We start from the raw sequence: 19397 nt of genomic DNA on the forward strand, positions 1-19397 counted from the left end.
TGCTGAAATTTAAATGATCAAAATGGTCTACAAACTTGGGTTTACAAGCAGGACAACGTACATAAACTCTACAAAGGCGATAGAAGCCGCCAAGGAGATTGGCTTGGAAGAGCACGGTCTGTGTCACATTGAAGAGTCATGAGGGAGATGCCCAAGTCAGATCTGTAATCACAGCTGCGAGTCCTCTTCACAAACCTTTAACACTGCTGTAAACTAGACGGCATGCCCATTTCCCTTTCACTTTGGAACAAATAGAGGAGGTCTTAAAGTTTCATGGCTGTGCTCATACATTGTGACATTTTAATTTATGATGACATCTTTAAAGGCTTGTCCAACAAAGGGTGAAGCCACGGCTTACCAGTGGCCGAGCATTCCTGGTATACGTGGGAGTAAAGGGTGGCGCTTCCCTCAGAAGATCTATTGTAATTGGGCTGCAGGACTGCAAATGTGGTGTGCACTGGTGCCCATGCACATGCCCAGTGAGGGGATATCGCAGCTGGGTTTTCTCTGAACCACCGCCTACAAAATTAAACCCAGGGAAGGGAGACTCACAAAGTCAAACACTCTCACTCTCTGGAGCATCTTGCAAGAATAATTTTAGGTCACCTCCCCGGCCAACAAAGGAGGAGAAACATGGAATGGGGAAAGCAAATAAAAGTGATCACTGAGATGGTTCTTAAAGGGTGAAAAGAAATTTGACAGGAAGACGGAGACCAGGGGCCAGCAGATGAAAACACAGAGGACACAGACATCAGTTCAATAAAGGAAGAAAGGCTTTTCTGGCAGAATTATTCAATGGTGAAAAAGGCTTCCTTGAAAAGCAGAAGGCACAAACACAGGGTGGCTTTCTTCCTTTCTTTCATTTTTTTTACACAAAAATTTATAGAGTAAACTCTATCACATGCCAGACACTGTGCTTTGAGCCATGGTATGCTGCATCCACATGGCTATTGCCCCCACTGGACATATGAATCACATGAATTACTATCCATTCTTATTGCCCTGATCTGAATACAGATATCAAAAATGTCTGTCCCAGGAGAGAAGGGAGGCAGGAAGGAATAAATTATAGACAGGATTTCTGCATCAATGAGACGATCAGGCTAGTTAAAACGCCATTCATTCAGATCACATCAGCCAAAGAGATAGAGAATCCACTGTGTAAAAACACAAAACTTGAAACAATAGTTTTCAAACATTGACTGAATGAAGGTGGTGCACACCTCTCCCGGCCCACATACTGGTTAGTTGAGGTTCACCCTTTGCCAACCTGAACACCAGGGAAGAGAGTGGCTGTTGGTGCTCACTTGACAGAGTAAGGCAGGGACAGATGCTGTTTTCTCAGTCAGTTTATCAGAATTCCACCGCGTCCATCCCCCAGGACACCAGCCAGGTGTTATCTTGCCTGTTTTCCTCTTGAAACTGTGAGCCAAGTCTCTCCAGCAGGAAGGGCTTCATTCACAGCCGTCATGCGCCTCCCATGAAAAATGAATCTCCATGAGGTTGGTCATCCACAGGATCCACCACACCAGCATTAGGATAAACCCTTAAGGCCTCTGCCCTGCATTTTAAAGGCAATGGGGTCCCCTCCAGGGTGGGGCACCTTCCTTTGTGCCACAGCAAGGCCCTGACACCATGCAACTTCACAAAGATAAACAGTCCACCTTTTCTCAATTAACCCTGTACTTCTGCCAATATTTCCACTGTTTTAACCTCCCTCCATTTCCCTCTGGGGATCATTCCCCCCACCAGCACCTCTACAGAAGCCTCTGAGAACTGTCAACTGCAGAATTAGCTGTCAGTAAGTGGTGCCTGGCAATGATGAGGTGGATACTGAAGCAAGGACACCCTCTTGACCTCACCCCCATTAGCAGCGCTGGCTAGCAGGAGAGGTGGGGAGAGGCCCTGGCTAATTGGCCAGAACTGCTATGCAGCCAGCAAGCAGGATAGCGAGGGGCGTGATTACTCTTGCCTCTGGCTTCCCCTTTCACATCCATCTACACGGAATCTTCCGCCTCCAACCCAACAGGTCTCCTCTCAGCCCATCGCAGCTTCCCCAGAGCATGCCTGCTTCACTAAGCCATTACTGGACTCTTTCAACTCACCCTCAGTCATCATTTTTATTCAAACTCTTCTTGGCTTCCTAACCACCATTGCCAAGAACAGGGTGGCTGCCCGTAGCTGGGACTCACTGTTCTCCTACTCCTTCTGTTTCTCTTCCTGGCACAGAAGACTGGTAAAAATGAATGCATGCAGGGACAAACAAGGCCCTCGTGAATCTGAGACTGCAGCTCCGCTCCTTACTTATCTTCCATGGCCAGTCAGCTCGGGTGTGGACATTAAAGTGTTTTCCTGTATAATTAGTCTAAGAAAAGTCATAAGCAACTTCCGTCATGAGGCAAATTTTCTCTACCTTTTTGGAGCCACCCAAATATTCTCAAAACCGGAATATCACAGAATGCAGTGTTTTATACGATCCCATTGTAAGTGAGAGGAAATTTGCCTTGACGATCCATCTTCTGAAAGATTTTGACCATTCAGGTTTCAAAAACTCTTTTTCCTCCTCTCCAAACTCAGTTTAGTTATGACTGATTTGGGGAACAGAAGAGCCTCGAATTCTGTTTTGGGTGCTGCCCACCATAAAGGAGGAACCTTTCTACTTCCCTGAAGCATACATAATATTGCATCTTATAAAATCCTGCCTGTTGCATGCTGAGTAAATGGGTTTGGTTTCAATATGGCTCAGGAAACATCCAAAACATTGCCAATTCCTGTCCAAAACCACAGGTACTATGGTTCTTCAGAAGTCCCTGTGGCTGGGTCCATTTGTGCCTGGAAAATAAAGGTCCCAGAAAAGTGCACTGGGAATTCATAACAGAACTGGAGCAGGAGTCCTGCAAATCTTGCCTAACTCCCAGCTTCCCACTGACCTCTGCCCCTCCTGCTAAATCAGCTTCAAACCCCTTTGGGGAATTCAAGCGTGTTCTTGGTTGCAAAGCTGCTCTCTCCAGACTCAGAAGGGGCCGCAGATCCTCCACACCCAAACTCATCTGTCAATCTCCCTAATCATGCCCAGAAAGCAGGCTGGCAGGACTGGGCACCAGATTTTATTAGGCGCTTCACTCCACCCTTTGCAAATGGCAGGCACCTGTGCTCAGCTTACTCCAAAACAAGCACTAAGGCTGCCTTAGGGGCACCAATGGTGCCAGTCCCTCACCTACCCTGGCTTAGTCACTCCCCAGCCCACGGGGGCCTTTATCTTTCCCAAACGCTTAGCATTTGACAAAGCTGTCTCCCTGGGGACCATTCTGCCATGACATTTCCCCAGCATGTCTCTCCTTGTCAACACGCCACAGGGCAGGCAGCCTTTCACAGTGAGAGAGAGATGCCAGAGTGCACAGGCACGCACGGACATGGAGAAGAGAGGGATCAGAGAAAGGACAGCCCTGAATTCAGCACAAACATACACATGCTCTGCAGTGCACATTTTGTGTGATGGGAAGCCAAGGGAGGGGTTGAGCCTCATGTGAACACTTCCCAGAGGTCCCTAACAGGCTAACAGGCTCCCTGGACAGGACTCCACTTTAGTCTGGCCAAAATGCAGCCAATTCTAGGGATGAAAGTCTCATTGGCCTTAAGGTGGCAGCTCCTGCCTGCCCCCTTGATGCCTGTGCCCATGCCCCTCCTGGCACAGATGGAGCCAGCAATGTCAAAAGGCTCTTGTCTGTGCTCACAACCCCATTTGGATTTCCCTGGTGCCCTTTCTCAACTTCCCTGTCAGAAATTTGCTCCTCATCCGTTCCTCCGCAGACAACACCAGCTGCCCCCTCTGCCACTTGGGCAGACCTCCGGTTTGCATATATCACACTGCCTTGCATTTGTGTCTTCATGTTTCCAACCTGCTGAAAGGTGGTATGAGCCTTAAAGACACAGAAAACAGCTTTTTCATGTCTGTATCCCCAGCATCTGGCACAGCTCCCCTCACAGAATTTTATAAGAAGCAGAGAGGCCAGCGAAGAATGATTGGCACCAAAAGATTCTTCCTTTTCTTGCCACTTGAACACAAATGTAATTCAGTGGATGTCTGAAAATATTGCCTCACTTTCATACTAAGAACCACCCACCCACCCTCTTGTGCAAAGTGGGCTGTCATTCACAGTGACCCAGCCCTCCTGCCACTGCCACGCGGGTAGGCATGTGACCCAGGCTGACCATTTAGAGTATTCCATCTCCTTGACCACAGTAATAGGTTTGAAGGTGGGCATACGACACAAGCCAGTCCAATACAAGCCCTCTCTCAGCTGTAATATATGAACACTGGGCAAAGGGTCTCTTTTTCTGGATGGTTAATTATAGGACTATAGACTGAGGGCTATCAGTGATCATCCTTTCTTCCTCTAGAGTCTAAAGCCAAAACACTTAGCTAGGCAGATGTAGAGGTACAGAGAAAGACGTACAGTTCAAGTCCTGTGCTGTTTTACTGCCTAGATCCAGCTATGCCTGAACTTGGTCCCATCGCATCCTTCCTGGTTATTAGGATTAGAACCAACTCAACACCCTCTCCATCACTCTCATTTTTCTTTGTTAAGCTACTTGGCATTGAATTCACATCACTCACAATCAAAACAGGCCTGATACACCATTTTTGCTAAGATATCAAATGAGAGTTTCTTCTCTACCAATGGAATTCTCTCTTAGTTACATTATTTTGAGCCATAAAAATTGTTTTGGGAAAAACCCATTAGCCTGAAATGATCTCAACCATTGCTTATACTGGGGGCTTTCAGAGGTTATCTGATATAAATCTGACACGGGCTGCTTAAAAGAAGACAAAACACTTAACATGGATTCATCCGTTATCCTCAGGAAACTGCAACTCTTCATTGTCATAACCAAAACATTTAAGACCATTTTAAAAAGCAATATGTTGGTTAAATGATGAAGATCTTGGGAGGAAACATGGACGAATATCTTCAAGACTGAGGAGTAGGCAAAAAATTCCTAAATAGGAAACAACAGCCAAACAGCAAAGGGAACAAAATCAATAAATTGGACTACATCAAATTTAAGAACCTTTGTTCAAAGGTATCATGAAAGAGGGAAAACACAAGCCACAGAGTGGGAGAAGGCATTTGCAATAGACATCTATCAAAGAACTTGTATCCAGAATACATAAAGAACTTCTACAAATCAATAAGGACAGACAATTTAATAGGAGAAAAAAAAATGAAAGGACCAAAGGGAATATCAAATGGTCAATATGATGTGAAGAGGTGCCCAACCTCACTAATTATCAGAGAAATTCAAATTAAAACCTCAGTGAGATGCCATTATAAATCCACCAGAATGGCTGCCATGGAGAAGACAACAGGCCCTGGCTGGGTAAGGATGCACAGCAGCCGACACACTCACAGCTTACTGGTAAGAGTGCAGATGGGCTACACTCTAGAAACTGTTTTAAATATTTAGTGACCCTGAGCTTTTTCATATGGCATACAGGTAATGTCCTGCAATGGGAGAGGTGCTGGGTACATGGATGTGTTTATCCCATCAATTCTTGGAGCTGTACACAAAGCTCAATCTGTATTAACGTTGAACTTCACTGCTACCAGGGCCCCTCAGTGGCAGCAATGCAGGTCAGCTAGCAGTGTCCTCACGGCTGAGCTGAACCTGGAGCATCTGTTCCCAGGACTGGTTCTCCACCTTTCCCCAGCTCTGCCTGCTGCCCGATATCCTTCACATTAGCCGAAGTCAGTTTCCAGTCCTTGCAGCTCAGATCCCAGACTAGCACAAGCCTACGTAATTTTTACATGAATAATTAATGTCTTATTACAGTTGATACTTGACTAAAAGTGTATATCTTGAAAGTGGTCAAACTGTCTCTTTTGTCATTTTTCTGATTGAGAAAATGGGGTGACCTTATATTTGGGGTTGCCTTTTATCCAGGCATCTATACAGGAGTTCATGCTCCAAGTGTCTCCTCAAAGTCAGCTGGTATGGTGGCTGAGCACTTGGACTCTGACACTGTAAAGCCTGGGTTTAATTCCCAGCCTCCATACTTGCCAGCTGTGAGACCCTGGACAAGCTCCGCCACCTCTCTGCTATCTCAGTTTCCTCCCTCCTGGAATAGGGGTAATGCCTACTAGCATAGTTTGTTGTAAATACATGTAAAGCATTTGTGAGTATTAGCTACTCTTATAATTATTAACATAAAAGAGACTCAGGCTCTGCGATCAGGCCCGGGGCAGCTGGAAACTGAGTGAGGAGGAGCTTCTGGAAGCAAATGAGAGTTCATCCCATTTGGACTGGACCCATGTTTTGGAAGGAGACAGCCAAGAGCCAAAAGGTTTGTGCTCCTTCCCCAAAGACTCCTTCCACCAGCTCCCCCATTCCTCGCCTCCCATTCATGTCCACTAGCCCTGCTCTTTCTACCCGGTGAGAATGGCCTAACAAAATCCCCCTCTGTCCTGACCTTGGCTTCTGACTCCCAGGCCTCCTTGAAGTACCTCCCAGAGCCCTGTGTTAATGGGGATTGACAGCCAGAACTGGGGGTCAAGCAACAGCTGCAGGAGCGGGATATGGAGGCTCTGACCATTGGTCCAATGGCCCCTCTCATCTCTACCCAATCTCTGTCTGACCTGCCCACCTGAGAGGCCTCAACCACTCCGCCCCCCACAAGCCTTGCCTCAAGTTCCCTGCCACTGGCCCCCCACCTCTAGAAGCCCCTCTTAGCCTGGGCCTTGTCTCAGCTCTGTGGATTTTGGGGCATTTCCCACCCCTCTGTAGCACAGTCCTTACCTGCCTAGAGTGGCCATTGCATTCTTCTCTTCCTGATCCTTCTCTGAGCTCTCCTCCTTCTCCAAGCAGTATTTTGGAACACTTAACTGAAGTACCAACTAGAAAAATTAGGAAAGTATTTACAACACATGAACCACAATATGTTTACATACACACACACGCACGCACATGTACACAGATGGCACTAGGTAAAGTTCGTGTCAGAGAGAGCGCTGTCTTTGACTGGGGAGATACCTGCCATGCCAACTGAAGTACAGAAGATGGGCCCCAAGAGCTTGGTCCGAAAGCAGATAGTCAATGACATAATTGAGGCTTTTTTGCACAAAAATGTAACAGGATTCGGAATAGGATGAGAGAGAAGAGGGGAGGGAGAGGGGCCTGCAAAGTGTCGCTGAGAACAGCAGCCAGTGCGGAATGCCCCAGAACGTTCAAGAACAGGGTGCCTGTTATGGAGTGAAGCTGGTTGTGGTGCTTCAATGTAAACTCTAGCTGTGGCCCTGAACCTTCACCCATGTCTGCCACACACAGGCTCCATCAACCTGGTGAAGGTGTCACTTGGGGGAGGAGAGCGAATCACATCCGGTAAGGGAGAACATGGTGAGGAAAAGGCAAGGCATACACAAGCTGCCCAGATGACGCATAAATCAAATCAATTCAGCTGGAGCAGGAGCTGAGAGCTGGAGGTGAGCAGCAGAAGAGTTAGTTCCTGTAGGTACCTCCAAGAGGCTGGAGAGAAGGTGGATCCCCACCACCCCTGGAATGAGGGTCTCAGGACAGTATTATTTGCAATTCAAAGACAAGGACACCCCCATCTAGCACCTGGGTTTGTAGGGTTATCAGTTACATTGCTTCTGTGTATCTGTGTTCAGGCATGTGCACAAGTCTAAGAGTGGGTAGGGGAAATGATGGAGTTAAAGGGATCCTGAGTTAGAGATCTGAAGAGGTGAATCTGAGTGCTGGCTCCGTCACCAATGAGCCAATGAGCTTATCTGGTCCTAAGGTGCCTCACCTAAAAAATATGGGCCTGAACTAGATAAACTCGATGGCCCCTACCAACCCCCAAATTTCAGGGGATTCATCCTGCCTTCCCACTTGGCCTTGACCATTTGAGTTCACCCTGCTTCCATTAGCTGCCTTCCCCTTGCTTTGTTAACAGAGTTTGGGAGAAATTTCAAGACTTGTCAGTGTGGTCTCGAGGAAGAACCTGCGCCGTAGTGAGGCAGAGACCCGGCTTAGGGGAGAAGCAGGCAGAAGTGAGTGGCTGTCCAGTCGCCACACAGGTTACCAGCACAACGGGCCCAGGGCCCCGGCTGCTCCCCCTGCCATTAGCTCCCTTTCGTACCTCGGTGCATACTTATTCAGTGATTGCTATTCAATAAATTCTTAAGAAGTGCCAACTCTGTTCCATCACTATGCTCTACTCTGAGCATAAAGTAGTGAGTAAGGTTAGTTCCTTATGGATTTTATAGTCTAAAAAGGAAAGCCAGACCTTAAGGTAGTAATCACATCATAATAGATAATTAGTTAATTGTAATTATGATATGTTGTTATGGTTGTAATTATGGTTACAATAATGTAATTATTATAATATGGTTACAAAAGGAAAATGATGGCTAATTTTATGTGTCAACTTGACCAGGTCATTGGATGCCCAGATATTTGGTTAAGTATTGTTTCTGGGTGTATCTGTGATGGTGTTTCTGACAAGATTGACATTTGAATTAGTAATATTGGTAGATGGAGTAAAGCAGGTTGCTCTCTCCAGTGCGGGTGAGACTTATACAATCCACTGAGGACCCGGGTGCAACAAAAGGCGAGGGAAGCGTGAGTCCAGCGGGAGCTCCAGCTGCCTCCCTGCTGAGCTGGGCCCCTGACCTTCTCCTGCCCTCGGGCTGGGATGTCCACCGCTGGTGCTCCTGGCTGTCAGGCATGCAGACTCAGGCTGAAACTACACCCACCAGCTTTTCTGAGTCTCCAGGTCTCAGACAGGAGACTGTGGGACTTCTCAGCCTCCATAATCCTGTGAGCCAATTCCTTATAATTAACAGCTTGAATACATATATATATATATATATATATATATATATATATATACACTCTTGTAAGTGTCTCTGGAGACACTGGGAGAGGTGGATCCCCGCTACCCCTGGAATGAAGGTCTCAGGAAGCCTCATTTGCATTTCAAAGATAAGGACACCCCTTGCAGCACCTGGGCTATGCAGGTTCATCGAATACACACATACCTACTGGTCCTGTTTCTCTGGAGAACACTGAGTAAAGCCCAGGGTGGCAGGAAAGCCTTCCTTGAATTGAGCGAACTTAAGCAGGGACCTAAAGTGGGGCAGGAGTTAGCCAGATGAAAGGGTAAGGGGGGGAATGATCGAGGGGGAGGAAACACATGGGCACGGGGCGCAGGCACTTTGAAGAGCTGGAAGATGACCCGCTTAGCTGGGCTGTTGTGAGCCAGGAATGAATTGGTGAGAGAGGAAACCAGAAGTCGGCAGGCCCCAGATCGTGCAGAGCAATGCGGGCCTCTGTGAAGGATTTAGGAATGCATCCAGAGAGCAGTGGGAAGTCATTTAAGACGCCTTCCGGGTTTTCAGGTGCTGAAAGGACCCACCGTGCGTGTTGACTTCATCACAGATACCAGGCTGGTGTCAGCTTGAATACTGCCAGGCGCGCAGCCCCCTGGGTTTCGAGCAGGCCCTTCTGACTGTCTTTCTACCACTGAACCAGTTCCCGTGGGACAGGTGGTGCGTGGCAGAAGGAAAGCCGCGCTGCCCGGTGGGAGGGACCCGGGCAGGGGGCCAGCAGCTCTGCCCTTCTCCGGACCTCTCTGGACTCATGCTGAGGATTGCGGAAAAGTCCAGGACCCTGGGTCTCCCTCTCTGTGCTCCGCTCCTGAGTCCGCCTCGCCTCCCTAGGGTGTCTCAGGAGTAATTAAATTAAAGATATGAAGTGTAATGTTCTGGCTGCTCAGGTAACAGCTGGTACCTGTAAAGAGGAGGCAGTGCCACAGGGAAGCGCCTGGCGGTGCCAAGGCGGAGCATGGGAGAAGCAGCCCGCCAGCCAGGGCCGTGTCTGCGTGGGGGTGGCCGCGGCGATGCCCACGGCGGGGAGAAGTGGGGAAGGGGGCTTGGCTTGCTGGTAAAGTTCACCCAGCTGAGGTTGTACACTCAGCAACCTCTTCAGTAATTATAATAAGAGGCCAGGCCCATGAATATGAGCAAGACAGGACCACTTCCCTGAGGTACAGGGTGAGCTGGAGCTGCGCCATGAAACCCAGGAGTCAAAACTGCTCTGGGAATGTGGATATATAAATGTACATTACATGCGCACATACACATATATGTACTCTCTATATAAATATGTATTATATTAGGCAGAATAATGGCCCTCTGAAGATATCCACAGTCTAATCCCTGGAGCCTGTGAAGATGTCACCTTCCAGGGCAAAAGGGACTTGGCAGGTGTGCCTAAGTTAAAGGACCTTGAGATGGACAGACTGTCCTGGATTATGCAGGCGTGCCCGATCTAATCCCGCGAGTCCTGAAGAGCAGAGAACCTTTCCCAGTGTCAGTCAAGACAGAAAGAGACAAGACAAAAGAAGCAGCAGGAGAAATCTGAAGCGTGAAATGTCCTTAACCTGCTGTTGCCAGCTTTGAAGATGGTACAAAAGCTCCAAGAGCCAAGGGACGTGTGAGGGCTCTAGATACTAAAGAAGAGTAGGAAACAGAGTCTCCCCAGACTCCCCAAGAAGGTACGCAGCCTTGCAGACACCCTGATGTTAACCCAGTGAGGCCTCTGTCAGATTTCCGACCTGCAGAACTGTACGTCATAAATTGGCATTGTTTTAAGCCATTAAATCTATGGTGATTTGTTAGTGTAGTCATAAGAAAACTAATACCATATATATGCTTTCAATTCTAATAATTTTTCACTCAGGGGTTCTTAGCCGCATATGATGCAATCCACCCTAGCTAGTCTAAGCATAAAATGTGTATTATAGGATGTTAGGTAGGTCAGAGGCCCTCAACAAGCCCATTTGTACCACGGAGGCCCCCCTTGCAGAACAGTGCTGCCATCTCTGCCCAGATCCCACCTCCTGACGCTCAGCGTGTCCATCCACAAAACCAGACACCCTCACCACCAGGCTTGCCAGGACAGCAATGCTCTGGCGCTACCTGTCCTCACATTGCTTACTTCCAGATCCCTGTCTCATGCAGGTGCTTCTGATCGGGGGAACCAGGACAGACCTGCACTCCCGCTGCAAAAACAATTCAGTTTTCTGGCAAAACCTTTAATGTAGGAGACTGATGAAAATATAGGAAAGGTACTCACATTTGATGAGGGGAGAAGATGATAGTGGAAACAATGTCCACTAAAAAAGCCTTTGGTCAACAGGGATCCGGACGATGCTGCGGTTGTGGCTGCATCCAGCCCACCGTCTCCTGGACTTGCCATAAGAATGAGGAGGGAGATGTCTAGGCTGGCATGTGCATACAGTAAGACAACGAATTTGACCGGATCTGTACTGTTGGAACTCAACCAGGAGTTGGGAGGGGTGCAAGTTGTAGCACTCCAAAATCTCATGACTATAGACTATCTATGGTTAAAAGAACATATGGGATGTGAACAGATCCCAGAAATGGGCTGCTTTAATTTGTCTGATGGTTCAAGTACAGTTGGACAATATCCATCATATCATAGATAAATTTTCACAAATGCCTAGGGTGCCTAACTGGTTTTCTTGGCTTCACTGGAGATGGATGGTAATTATAGATTTGCTTTGTTTATGTCACCGTATTCCTATTACGTTAATATGTGTGTGCAAATTAGTTAGTAGTTTAATACCTATACATACTTAAGGTACTATACAAGAAGATATGTCAAAGAAATAATCAATCCTCCCAAGTTTCCTTCATATGCTACATCTATAGCTTTTCTTCTTCCTTCCTAATTACAACCCTTAAATAGAATTCGTGCCTCAGATCGAATTTACCGAGTATCATAATTCCTCCAGGTGGTAAAGATACCTCGAGACAAGTGCTGGGCATAGAAGCCACAGGGCATAAATCTGCAAAGAAGTAAAAAGCTAACCTTTGCAAACAATACGGCTTCTCTCTCACTTACCAACTTTACATTTCCCTGTATGGCCCCGGAAGATGACTGGTTAGCCAGAGACGGGTAAGATTCCTCAAGGGAGGAACAACCTAAGACAGGCACAGTCGCAGGGGGGCCATCAGGTGAGAATTTGGGGATCAACAGAGGTGAGGCTCAGAACCTCACCCCCCCTGCTTTGAGAGAAATCTTCTGCATCCGTGGATGTCTTGCTGCCCTTGTCTAGCCTGGATTAATACTTAGTCCATAGGCACACACCTGATCATCTCATCATCTACATTTGCCTTCTTACAGCACTAAACTATGTTTTCTACCTTTATCTTGCATCTACCTACCACTTCAGCATTTTATTAAAAATAAAAATAATAATAATAATAGGAGAAATGTGGGATCAACATATAAATCAAGTACAAAAATCAAACGAATATTCATATTTGACCTGATTGTTTATAGGTCATATTGCATGATCAAAACCGAAAGTTTCTGTGATGACTGCCCTTGTACTGTTCACCATGTAAGAATTTATTCACTATGTAAGAATTCGTTCACCATGTAAGAACTTGTTCGTTATGCTTCAGAAGATTGGAGACTGACGAGAATTAGGCTTGAGATGGATTAATGATTGTACATTGAGCGTTGACCCCCCTATACTGAATTTTATTGTTGTTAACAACCATTGATCAATAAATATGAGAGATGCCCTCTCAAAAAAAAAAAAAAAAAAAAGCCTTTGGTCAGTCCATGCACTCTGTGTTGCCACACTTCCAATTGTCATTACTCAGCCCCATCACACATTAAAATTACGTTCCTGGACCCCAAATTTCTGGAGTCTGCCAACCATTATAAAATAGATAATTCTAATGCCATTTAATGTTTTAATGGAAGAATGGATAGAGAACTTTGGGAGCTGTGACCAGGAGGTTGTCACCTTAGGACAAAGTGGACCAGAGGATTTGAACTACAAGATTTTTGAGCTGGCCATTACGAATCAGTAGAGCAAGAATATTCCAGACAGAAAGCCATTATACAAATATATGAAGTTGTAAAAGAATGGCACATGTGGGGATAACGGATAGTTGGGCATGACTGAGGTCCAGGAAGTGATGGGGAACAAAAAGGTATGAAAAAGGAAAAGGAAGTTAGGGTCACATCATAACTAGTATAATAAACTACGCTAAGGAGTTTATAATTTATCTTCTAGGTGATAGGGAGCCACTGAAGTTTTTAAAGTAAGGAAATGACATTAGGTCATTTTTGAAAGATAATTCTAACAGTGGCATGGCAGAAAGAGTAGGAGAGAAGAAAATGGGTCAGAACTTCTTGCTAGGAGGTTGTTACATGAAATCTAATGAAGAAATAGAGGCAATGTGAACAAGCATTGGCAACAGACACTGTGATGAAGGGGTGGATTCTGAATGGGTATGACTGGGAGAGAGAAAAAGAAGATTCAAAGTTGTTAGGACTTTCCAGACTTGAACAACTGAGAAGTTATTGATAGTCAGTAAATCGGGAAACCTAGGAAGTTGGAGAATATGAGGCATTAGGAAAAGATGACAGTGTTTACTCACGCCTGTGAATAGCAGATGCCAGTGGGATGTGCAGATAAGATGTCTGAAACTAAATGGGCCACAGGGGTCTGGAGCTTCCGGGAGAGCTGAGCAGGACACAGCAGTCTGAGGTCGTCATGGGGATGGCTGGAGCTCGGGGCTTGGAGGAAGACTCCTTAGGGAGGAGTGGGCAGAACATCCATCACTGGGCAAGCGTGGTATGTAAGAGAACTGGGGGCACCACAGCCCTCAGGGGTCCCGTGCTCCACTGCAGAATGGACCATGGGTCAAAGGTTCCCATTCATACAGCACCAAAACATAGGGGAGGGGAGCCAAGGGCTGTCAGGTGAATGGATGGCTGTGCCTAGGACTGAAATCTCACCTGAAATGGACACTATTTCCTTGTCTTGGCACAAGCAGGCAGCTACCAAATGCCTGGCTTGCCCAGTGTCCCAATTCCAGGAGACATTGCCCTGCTCAGGTGGCCAGAGCTTATAACATGGGACTCTTTCCAACTAGGGAAGACTAGTTAGAATAAGGGCTATCAACATCTGGTCTGGCCCTCAGCTGTGGCCCTTAAAGTCTTGCATAAAAGACAATGGTGCAGTAGGGGATTTGGACTAGACAATACCAGAAGAATGGGCTTTCAGTGCTTGGAGCCAGTAAGAACACAATGGCCAGGTACAAACTGAAGCCACCAAGGCCCAGAAACTGTAAGCTCACCCAGGCACTGGCTAGGAAAGACAATGGAGCGGATATCAGAGAGGAGCAGAGGGCCATGACAAGGAGCATGTGGCCAGAGGAGAGAAAGAGCCTCGGATCTGACAGCTCTTGGTTACAGTCTCCACGCAATGCTGTATATCCACCCCACACCCATTCATCCTGCAACGGCTCAAAGACAGAGTGACAGACCGCCACTGAGAGGGTGTCGGATTGCTTACATTATGCCTCCATGTGTTATATGTATCCCCACTATAACTTTTCATGTTGTCAATTCTTGTGGCAGAACCTCTTCTATAGTTAACGCCAAGATAAATGTAAAGAAACACAAATTCTAAATAAATGAAGTCTAAATTAATGAGGTTTCACAAACATACTACAGGCGCTGGGCTAACCTCTGTAAATAGCAGTTGGCAATTTCATTAATTAGGGTCAAGGTTTGGTCTACGCTTCTCATGTCAAATGCAATCAGTTATGTGAAATGGTATCTTCACTGATCATAAGCCTGAACTGCTTCCTAGTCAGAAGCCATGTGCTTGAGTTTCCCAGGAATGTTTGAAATGCAAAGTTTTCTCCTAGGAAGACCCAGTCTCCGTGACCTTTCCTGGAATGACAGTTCTCACCAAGACACAGGAAATTTCTTGGGCTAGCTAGCTAATATCTTTCATAAGAGACTATATATAAACAGCTCTCTGAGAAGTAGATTGGCAACCATTAGTGCCACTGTATGGGTATTAATCCAAAATCAAAGTCTAAAGCACAGAAGAAATTTTTCCAAAATGTTGGGGATGAGGACCTCCCTAGAGAGCTAACTATTTAACAAGACAGTGGCAATAGGTGCCTTACTGTATTTTGAAAGGACAGGGCATGATCTGTGGTATATCTGAAACTAAAAGTATATTTGATAAACATGGGTAAAACTTACCTGGATATGTTAAATTCACCTCGTTGAACCTGGACATATAAATGTGTTGTTGTGATGTCCCTCACATACACTTGCCATGGACAGATCTTTAAAATGATCCTTACTGGTTCAAAAGTCAGCACACACAGACATGCAGACTATTTAAAAGTGTCCATGAGAATATGGGTCTGTTTAGAACCTGATGGTATCATAGGTTTTGTCCAAATTCATCAAGATGGATTCATTTAATGTGGATTTTTTTGTATATCAGATACACTTCCATAAAGCATATACGTATATGTAAATGCTGAGCTAACAAATGAAAGTTGCAGAATGATATGTACATTACACTACCATTTATCTAAAATTTTAGGACAGGAGAGCCAATTCTATATATTATTTATGACCATGTATATACCTAAAGGCTTTTTTAATGTGTGGGAATGACAAACACCTAATCCAGGGTGTTGATTACCTCTGAGAAAGGAAGGAGAAGAAAAATGAGATTGGGGAGGAGTACCCAGTGGATTTTACTGATTCTGTCACATTTTCTCTAAAATAAATCCTACTGCAGATGAAGGGCAAAAAAAGGTGTCTATGTGTCTGAGTATGTATTTCACATACCCGTAGATACTCCTCGATGGTTGAGACACATAATGTCAGAACTGAAACCTCAAAATCTGTGTGTAGGCAGAAACAGAATATATACCTTGTTATTTACATCTCACCTTGCACTTTTCAAAGCATTTTCATAATCTTAGGTATTTTAAAATCATACAGAAAGTAGGTAAGTTCTGCTGTAATCCAATTTGTTGTAATCCAATTTGACAGATACAGTACAGAGATGTAAAATGGAAGTATGAAGATGTAGAATGGAATTTTTCTTGGTTCACAGTGGTTTTTATTTGGCTGCCAATAATCATAAACTTCCTTCAACCCACACACAGTCTTCAACATTCATGGGCCTCCAGAGCACAGATGCAAACCAAGCCCAGCTCATTGGAACTCCAGTCAAAGAATTTCCAACAGTGATTTAATGCTGGGAGACAGGCCTCTGATTGGAAACTTGACTTTACCCTCTTCTGATACAACTGCAAGAACTTAAGCATTTTAAAAGGAAAGGAGTCTCTTCAACTGCAAGTGCACTGTGAAAGGGATATTACACATGGAGATCAGCAAACTATCTCAGTGTAATGAAGCCGAGCCCTTCCTTCCCACATTTGGGAAACATGTATTTGAGCACCCACTGGGTACCCCACAGCACTGAGCTAGATTTCACAGTGATGGAGCATGAAGGAGACATTCAAAGTGAAATAAGCCAGGGCCTTGCCCTTAGGGGATGTTCAAATTAAAGGAAAGGGCTGCCCATAAGTACCTGGGGAAACAGCAGAAATTGCCAGAGGGAGGCAATGTGGATCCTCTGGGGCGCCAAGGAAAGAATAGAGCAGGGACTGCATTGGTACACGAGAGAAGAGTTAGGGGAGGAACCTGCTGGGGAGAAGGGTGAGGGCAGGACCTACAAGCTGACCCAGGAGATACAGGGGGCTGTTGCAAGAATGAAGGTCAGGGTGTGTCCTCGGTCACGTTCAGGTCCTCTGAAAATAAAAGCTCCACTGCCAGCAGAGACCTAAGCTCCAGACCTGGGCCCCAGTGAGAACGCTCTTTGAAGAAGTGCAATGCTGTACCCAAGTCTTTGCCAACCATGGTGGGAAGCGCGCTCTGAGTCCCCTGAGCTGAGTCGACCAGGCTGAGTGACAAAATACGATAGCTCTTTTTTGGCAGCTAGTCTTCCAAATTCCCTACTGCTCTACAGGCTGCAGCTGCTGAGGAGTGGTGGGTGGAGTCAGGGGGCCCAGATGAGAAACAGAGCAGCTCCCTTTGCTGGGATGGATCACTCTCCACTGAGCAAAGCTGGGTAGAGGATGTGAAGAAACTGTTGACAAAAGGTAGTCCAAAAACAGCCACAGCAGCTTTCCTGGGAAATTGGTAGAAACCCTAATTGTCAGGCCCCTCCTTGGGCTGACTGATACAGAAATTCTAGAAGCAAAGCCAGCAATCTGTGTTCTAAGAAACCCTCCAAGCAATTCTGGTCCACTCGAAAGTGTGAGTGCCACTGTGCTAGACTATTCTATGTTGAAGGATGGCCAATTCTCTGGACCAGGGAAGAACTGGCATAAGCTAGCACAAGGAAGAATTGGAGCTCTGTGGCCTTAATGCGAGCAAACCAGCACGGGGTGATGGTCAAAAGACCGAGGACCCCTCTACTGTGTACCCAGAATAATCCAGAGACCTCAGAAACCAGCAGGTTATCCACCAGAAGATGCTAGCTTTTGGGTATGCGTAGTTTTGAGGAAGCATCCTTAAGGGATCCCTTCTGAAATCAACCCCACTGGAAACCACAAGAAAAAAATTTTGTTCACTGGATCCTCTTTGGTGTTTCACCACCTATCCATAACCCTGGATTAATGCCATGGAGTTTGGCAGCCTCTTTACACAAGCTGCTTCCATCACAAAAATCATAAAACAGGGAGACTTGAGTAGAGGACACACACACTCTTTCTTACCTCAGTTGTCTTAAATGTCATTCATATACTCAACCATTCATTCAACAGACATGATTCAAGTGCTTAGATTGTTCCCAGCAATTATCTCTTTTTCCCATCCATAGTAGGTTTATATAAAATTCACCATATAAACATAATTTAGTTATTCAACAGTTCCTTTAAGGGGCTAAAATTCTCACCAATCCTTGACTCTTCCCCAAGCCAGTGTTTGCCTATGATTTTTTACAGTTATTTCACAGAAGGGGAGGTTGGCAAGCAGATAGCTCTTTTGTGATCCTTCTGAAGTGTCTTCATGCAGACAGGGTACTTTTTTCTCAGGCACACTTGTTGCTAAGGGAAATCTGCCAACCCCCTAAGGTTTAGAACCTCATAGATATAACATTCAGGAGGGGGGTCAGACAAAGCATGAGTATCAAATATGAAAGGTGCTACAAGAAATGTGTGTCTAGTATGTGGCTGGAGCCTGGGGAAGAGAGAAACTTATTCTTCTTATAAAATTCAGAGTTTTTTTTAATTTTCATAGAGGAGGGGCATCTAGATTATTCTGAAGCTCTCTTAAATTCCCTCAAACATGCTGTCGACTTTCATTCTTGACAGAAGACTGCCAGTTTTTTTCTCTGCAATAAGCAGGGATGTCAGATGTGTATTTTCTCCTTTCCCATGTCCATCTGCATCCCCATCTCCCTTTGCTCTTTCTCCATTTCTATTGTTAATGCCAACCCTCACATGCCCTCTGCACTGTAGCCCATAGGTTCGTGGTTCTCACGGATTGCCTCATTTCTGGCTCTGCTCTCTGAGCTGATAAAGGTATCCATACTTCCTGTATCTGCAGATATCCCCACCCCCCATCCCTCCTGTTTTCCCAGGAAACTAATGTTGTATTTTCTTCCTTTCCTTCCCTACCAAACTTCTACAAAAATCTTCTTTCCTATTTTTCTCATTCTCTCATTAGGCCCTAACAACAACAAAAATATAGTTAACACCTTTCCATCTGTCAGGCATTGTTCCAAGTGCCTACATATTATGGATTAGCTCATTTTTAGCCCTCATAATAATATTGCCAATAAAGACTCATTATCACCCTTATCTTCCTGTAGCGGAAACAGCACAGAGTGGTCAAACCATTAGCCTACAATCACACAGCTGGTAAGTGGTAGAGTTGACACCACTACTCTGGCTCTAGTGCCTATACTGCCAATCATTAGGGAAGGTGCAGAAGACATGTTTGGGAAGCCTGCCTGTCCCATGCTCCTCTCTTTGAAATTGCTGACCTTCCCAAGATGACTGGACCTGGAATAGACGGGCCCAGGAATGTACTGGGCTCACCTAAGACTTTCACCATGAAAAATAGAAGTGACTTTGGTTCCTGACTTTCAAGTTCCAATCCCAATGTGTCCTGTTCTCGGATATCCATTAGGCTGTGCTATCTTTAAACTAACCAGTGCCCCTTCTTGGTTGTGTGATTTCTGTCTCCGTACTTCAACAATGCCTGCTTAAATCACATCATCACAACATCCCATAAGCTGATCTTTCAAGATTGCTGGACAACTTCTCTTAAAAAGGGGTTCCAGTGTATCTGAAAAGTTCTCATCACAAGAAAAAAAAAAATTGTAACAATGTGCGGTGATGGATGTTAGCTAGACTTATTGCGGTAATCATTTTGCAATACATTAATATCAAATCATTCTGTTGTTGCATTGAAACTAATACAAAGTTGTATGTCTGTATCTCAATTTAAAATAT

Source organism: Manis javanica, chromosome 15 (genome assembly GCF_040802235.1).
Source record: "Manis javanica isolate MJ-LG chromosome 15, MJ_LKY, whole genome shotgun sequence".
Taxonomy (NCBI): Eukaryota; Metazoa; Chordata; class Mammalia; order Pholidota; family Manidae; genus Manis; species Manis javanica.